We start from the raw sequence: 6,000 nt of genomic DNA on the forward strand, positions 1-6,000 counted from the left end.
GGAGGAGGATAGGTGAAATGGAGATAGGTGCAAGCAGGTAGGGAGTTAATGTGGTTGGTCAGTGGGAAGGGTGGTCAGATATGTGAGTCAGAAGATGGACAGGTTGGGGGAGAAGAGCTTTTAAAGCTAGTGAAGTCAATATTCAGGTCATTGGGCTGTAAGTTCAAAAGGTGAAATATGAGGTGTTTTTCCTCCAGTTTGCATTTGGCCTCACTCTGACAGTGCAGGAGGCCAAGGATGGACATGTCACCAGGCAAATGGGAGGGGGGATTAAAGTGGATGGCAACTGGAAGGTCTGGCTGGTTGATACATGCAGAACTGGACCTCGAGTCTGTGTTTGGTCTCCCCGAAATACAGGAGACCACATTGGGAGCAACAGATACAGTAGATTAGGTTAGATGAAGTGCAGGCAAATCTCTGTTGGAGTGATCAGAGGTGGGGTTAGTTTTAAGGACAATAGGAGGAGGTGTTGGAGAGTTGGCATCTGGGCTCAGCGATGTAGACCACATGTTCACCGGACCACATTGTGCTCCCCTACCTTGTCAGTGGGTTTAATGGTGGTGACTGGAGTTGGAGAAAAGGGAATGGAGGGCTGTGTCAGCTCCACACTCCCCACTAACCCCTCCACCACACCCGGTAACTTTCCCTGCAACCGCAGGAGGTTTTAAACTGCCCCATACCTCCCCAAGATCCCAAACAATTCTTCTAAATCCAGCAGAGATTCACCTGCACTTCATCTAACTTCACTTCTTAAAGACCTATCCCATGTCTTCCAACAGAAAGTGTGTTTAGCTCACAAATTATTTCTCCTCATCCTTCTTGAACCATCTCGAGCAGGGTTGACCATGTCATCATTCAAAATATCACCCCACCATTGTTCTATATCCAGTACAGAATGAGCACAAATTTTTCCAATTAAATTTCCATTGACAGTGGTTCTCACCACAAGCTCCATTCTCTACATCCCTCTTCCAGCAAATTTTGTGAGCCTATATGGAGCTTCAGTCATACAGGACATTGGTGGGACCAAATCTGAATTACTGTGCAGTGTCCTCGCCATCATATTTACAAAAGTGTCTTAATGCATTGATTAAAGCAGTTCTGAAAAGATTTACAAGACTAATATCTGGAATGGATAGATTGGCTCTGAAAGAAAGACTGGGGCCCTGTATTTTCGGAGGTTTAGAAGAATTATAAATGATTTAATTGAAATATGTAAGATCCTGAAGGGACCTGACCTGATGGATGTGGAAAGTATGTTTCCTTGTATGGAAGAATATGCAACTAGGAATCATAGTTTAAAAACAAGGGGTGCCCATTTAAAACAGAGATTGAAGAAAAGAACGTTTTCTCTCAGAGAGTTGAGAGTCTTGGAATTCTCTTCCAAAGGCAGTGAATGCAGAAACTTTAAATATTTTTAAGGCAGACGTAGATAGATTCTTGATTACTTAGAAGATGAAAGCTTATCAGGCTTATGCAGGAAGGTAGAGTTGAGGTTAAAATCAGATCAGCCATGATCTTATTGAATAGTGGAGCAGACCTGAAGGGCTGAATGGGCCATTGTTGTTCCTTGTTTGTATGTTCAAAAGAACCAAACTGCTTACAACACAGCAGGATGCTGCCTACACAACTTTCATGGTATACTGTGTGGCAACTGCCTGTTTGTACTACGGTATTGGGGAATCATCGTCAAGTCACGGGTTATTTGTCAACTACTGACATATCATATTCAAACTGCTGCATAATAAACTATCTGAAAATTCATTAGGAATATTCTTCTGCCTGTACTAGGTAGCCAGGCTCGTCAACTCCAAAATCTAACATTTCCACCAAGAACAAGAAAAACCTTGCCATACTTGACTACCTACCCAGAAAAATGGTGTGTGTTGCATCATAAGAAAGGACTACCTTATATCTTTTGGGCTACCTGAGGTTCAAAATTTGAATGTGCATTACTCTGAATTTAATTTATTTAATGTTTTGTTTGCTCTCAAGCCTCTTCAATGGCAGCCTGTTCCATCATCATACCGAGTTCCAATATATTATAATTAGTATTGGGTCTCGTCTCAGTGCACAACCAGTGAAACTCTCTATTTAAGTTCCTGAACTGATCTATTTCCTTTTTGGATGCAAAATCTTTCTTGGTGTTTCTGGTCCGATTTATCACAATCAGAAAGCTTTTCAAGACTGTTAATCCAAAGTCACTCATGTTTTCTTTAATATCTAAGACTACATGTTTAAAAGGACTTGAAGGCTGCCTTCCAGTCTTAAAATACCCTTTTTCTTTGATCGTTGCGTAGAAGCCTCCCTGCCCCCAATGAAAAGCATTAACATTCATGATAAAGATGTCTGCTAATTTCTCTTTGTGATATCGGTAGAACATTGGAGGATTTGCTTTAAGCCAAATAGCACCAACTGTCAAATTATTGTCTCAAAAGAATTACAAACCAAAGTCACTCAGACAACACTCATGTACCTCCTGATGGGACTGGAATTCTAACTATTACATTTTAAGTTGCCTTGCTGTTTCCAAGAAAACTTCCAAGCCAAGAGAGTTGCAAGTTATTGCCATCTTGTAAAAGATTGCATTAATATCTCCATTTAGCCTCTGAGATAGTCTATGGGCATCAATAGATTGCATTATAAGTCTCTATCTCAATTGTAACTACTTCCACCTCACCGTCCCCGGAAAACAAAAGAGACTTTGACGCACCATGCTGAGAGCAACTGCCTTTTAACTGTCCAATTTTGAAATACTTCATTCGACATATGACATATATTTAAAAAAACCCAAACTCTCGAGTGCAATGGAAAAACCTCTGGTCTGAAATCAAAAGCGAGCAACCTGTATTTGGGTCTTTGAAAGTAATCGACCTTTCTTGCTTGGTAAAACAGGAGAACAGAATTTGTATTTCAACAGTGTTCCTTAAAGAATTTGTACTAAACTGACAGACAGCCACCCATGCTCACAAAAGAAATTCCAGAATACTAACTTCAGTTTTGTACTCCGTTGCAAAAGGAAAGGAAATTAATTAACAGGTATCCCTTGTTGTTTTGTACCACGTTGGTGCTAATCATCTCTTTGTTTTTTCAATTTGGTCTTTCCTTGCGTGCCTGTGAACATGCCGATCTTGCAAAGTATTTTCCCAACCGTCTAAGAATGCGTGAAACAGACCACCTTTAACTTAACTTTAGGAAAGCGCTTTTGCAGGGAGAATGGGGAAATATGTACTTTCCAAAAATCAATAGAATTAAATCACAATCTGCTTACAGACTGTAGTGAGAATGGAGAGAGAGAGAGCGAGATTAGTTTTAAATCTCACAATTGTAGGTAACACAGATCCAACTGAGTAACACCAAACACTTATATGTTATTCAACCCATATACACACTTGTTTAATTTCCATAGCTCCCTTCCATATTACCTGCTGATTTAGGTGGTTTCAGAAATATCTACCTTGGAAATACTTCTCATCTTGGGGAAAAATGCATTTCTTACAATCAGTTGACTGACAATCACAGGAGTTAACTTGCTAAAAGAACTAAGATGTTCTTCAAGATCATGTTTCATGGAGAAGTGGAATCCACTCAAGTGTTGAGCACCAAGTGTTTCTTCAAAACTCTGAGTAAGTTCTGGCTTTAATCTAATGGATCCCTACCAGGGAGCACTTTTTCTGTGCATATTCATCTATAATGACAATGCTGCCTATACCTGTTACCTTGTTATATACACCAAATTCTTTCCAGCTCTTAAACTTCTTGTTGGGCTTATTAATTTCCTTCAAAATGTAACAATAGAAATTCAACCATAAGGATTTATATTTCTCATGATCCACTCCATAAACTATGGATGCGCACCTATTGTTCTAGACTGTGCAAATGAATGAGTCTGAAACAAAGGCATTAATTATTTGGCTCAAGCTCCTTGCAATTAGTACATCTGTCTGTGCCTGAATGGTATCACCAACTTCTCCTTCAGAACGTCTGTCTCAATGTGTAATTTCAAAAACTTTATTATTCAGTTTAGGTGAATTCTTTGCAAAGTGGTATTTTAAGTTGCTCATAAAACTCGAATTGGTTTCCAGGCAGTTCCCAAGTTTCATTGTTGGTTATTATTGCCAAATATAGTAATAATTTTCCTTTTGTATGATGCTTGTGGCCTGGATCTGGTCAGTGTATCTTTATGTAACTGCTGAACATCCCATTTGAGTCATGAATGCGATGCTTGAAAATTTTTTTAACGCTTCAGCCACTTGCTCCAAAAATTTGCTTCTTTCTCAAAAATCTAATCCTAGTTAAGACTCTGAGTCTTTCCATGTCTGACACTTTAATCTCGTCGAATAATCAGGGCTGCACTGAGTTCAGGATTTCCAAGTAGAATCCTTTCAATCTTGAACATAGTCTATTAAATTCCATTATATATTTTTATATGGAATAATTTCTCAGTCAGACCAGTCTCATACATGCTTAACAGATAGTATATTAAAATAAATGTTTCTCTGTTCTGAAGAGGGGCCACCTGACTCAAAATGTCAACTGCAATTTCTCCCCATAGATGCTGTCAGACTGGCTGAGCTTTTCCAGCAATTTCTATTGTTGTCTCTTATCTGGTTATTGACTGGAGTCACACACCTTGTACCACACCCTTCAGAATCATCTATTAATTATTAACCCTGTCAACAGCTTAATCCTTGCCAAGCTGACACTATGCTTTGAAATTTCATCTCCCCAGCCACATCCCTCTTTCCTCCTTGATGAAACTCCTTATTATCTAGCTCTTTAGCGATATTGTATTTGGCTTAGGGTTAAATTTTGTTTAATTGTACTCCAATAAAGAGCTTTGGGATTTTTTAAACTACTTTAAATGCGTTATGTAAATGCAAGTTGTTCTTTTTTCACAGCCAGTTGTTGTTATGGTTTGAAATGCATTATTTGAAAGAAAGAGTAGGAGATTTAATGGTTACATTGTAAGGGGATGGGAATAAATACCTAAAAGTTAAAAAAACCTGTGCTTTCTGTTTGCCTGTCCCAATAAATTCGAAATAATTACACTTTAAGACTGAATATTAGAGCATCTGGTTTGCAGTTCTCCACGTGGATAGTGGACTGATACATTGATTTTGGGCACCGGACTGCAAGTGTAGCAGTATCGCAGAATTGTTACAGCACAGAAGGTGGCCATTTGGCCCAGATAACATTTCACCCAGTTCCAATCTCCAGCCTTTTCCCTATGATCTTTCACATTGCTGCTTTTCAAATAACCACCTAATTCCCTTTGAATGTCTCAGTTAAACCTATCTTCATCATGGTCTTAAGCAGTGCATTCTAGATCCTAACAATTTGCTGTGTGAAAATGTTTTTCCTCTTAATGCTAAATAGCAATTAGCTCTTCACAATCCTTTAATGAGTGGAAATATTCTCCGAGATGATTTTGAATACTAGAATTTGATCTCCTTTCAGCCTTCCTTTCTCAAAGGTGGGCAGTCCCAGTTTCTCCAATTTATCTTCATAAATTGAAATCCCTCAACCAAGAAGACCTTCTGAGGAATGTCATCTGCACTCTTCAATGCTTTCACATCCTTTCTGAAAGGTGGTGTCCAAAACAGGACTCCAGCTGAAACAGTCTTTTAATCAAAACAGATAACAAAAGTGTGGAGCCGGATGAGCACAGCAGGCCAGGCAGCATCTTAGGAGCACAAAACCCTTTTCTGATGAAGGATTTAGGCCTGAAACGTCAGCTTTTGTGCTCCTAAGATGCTGCCTGGCCTGCTGTGCTCATCCGGCTCCACACTTTTGTTATCTCGGATTCTCCAGCATCTACAAGTTCCATCGCTTTTATTCAAAACAGCACATTTTCAAAATAATTAATTCCTAGTTTTTTTTAAACGAATGACATAACAAAAAGATGCAAGGATAAAGCAAATCACTGCTTTCAAGGCACAGACAGGACACACTCTTCATACGGGGAATTCCACATGGATGGAGCGCGGAATAGGCGCT

This window comes from Stegostoma tigrinum, chromosome 10 (genome assembly GCF_030684315.1).
Source record: "Stegostoma tigrinum isolate sSteTig4 chromosome 10, sSteTig4.hap1, whole genome shotgun sequence".
NCBI classification, from domain to species: domain Eukaryota; kingdom Metazoa; phylum Chordata; class Chondrichthyes; order Orectolobiformes; family Stegostomatidae; genus Stegostoma; species Stegostoma tigrinum.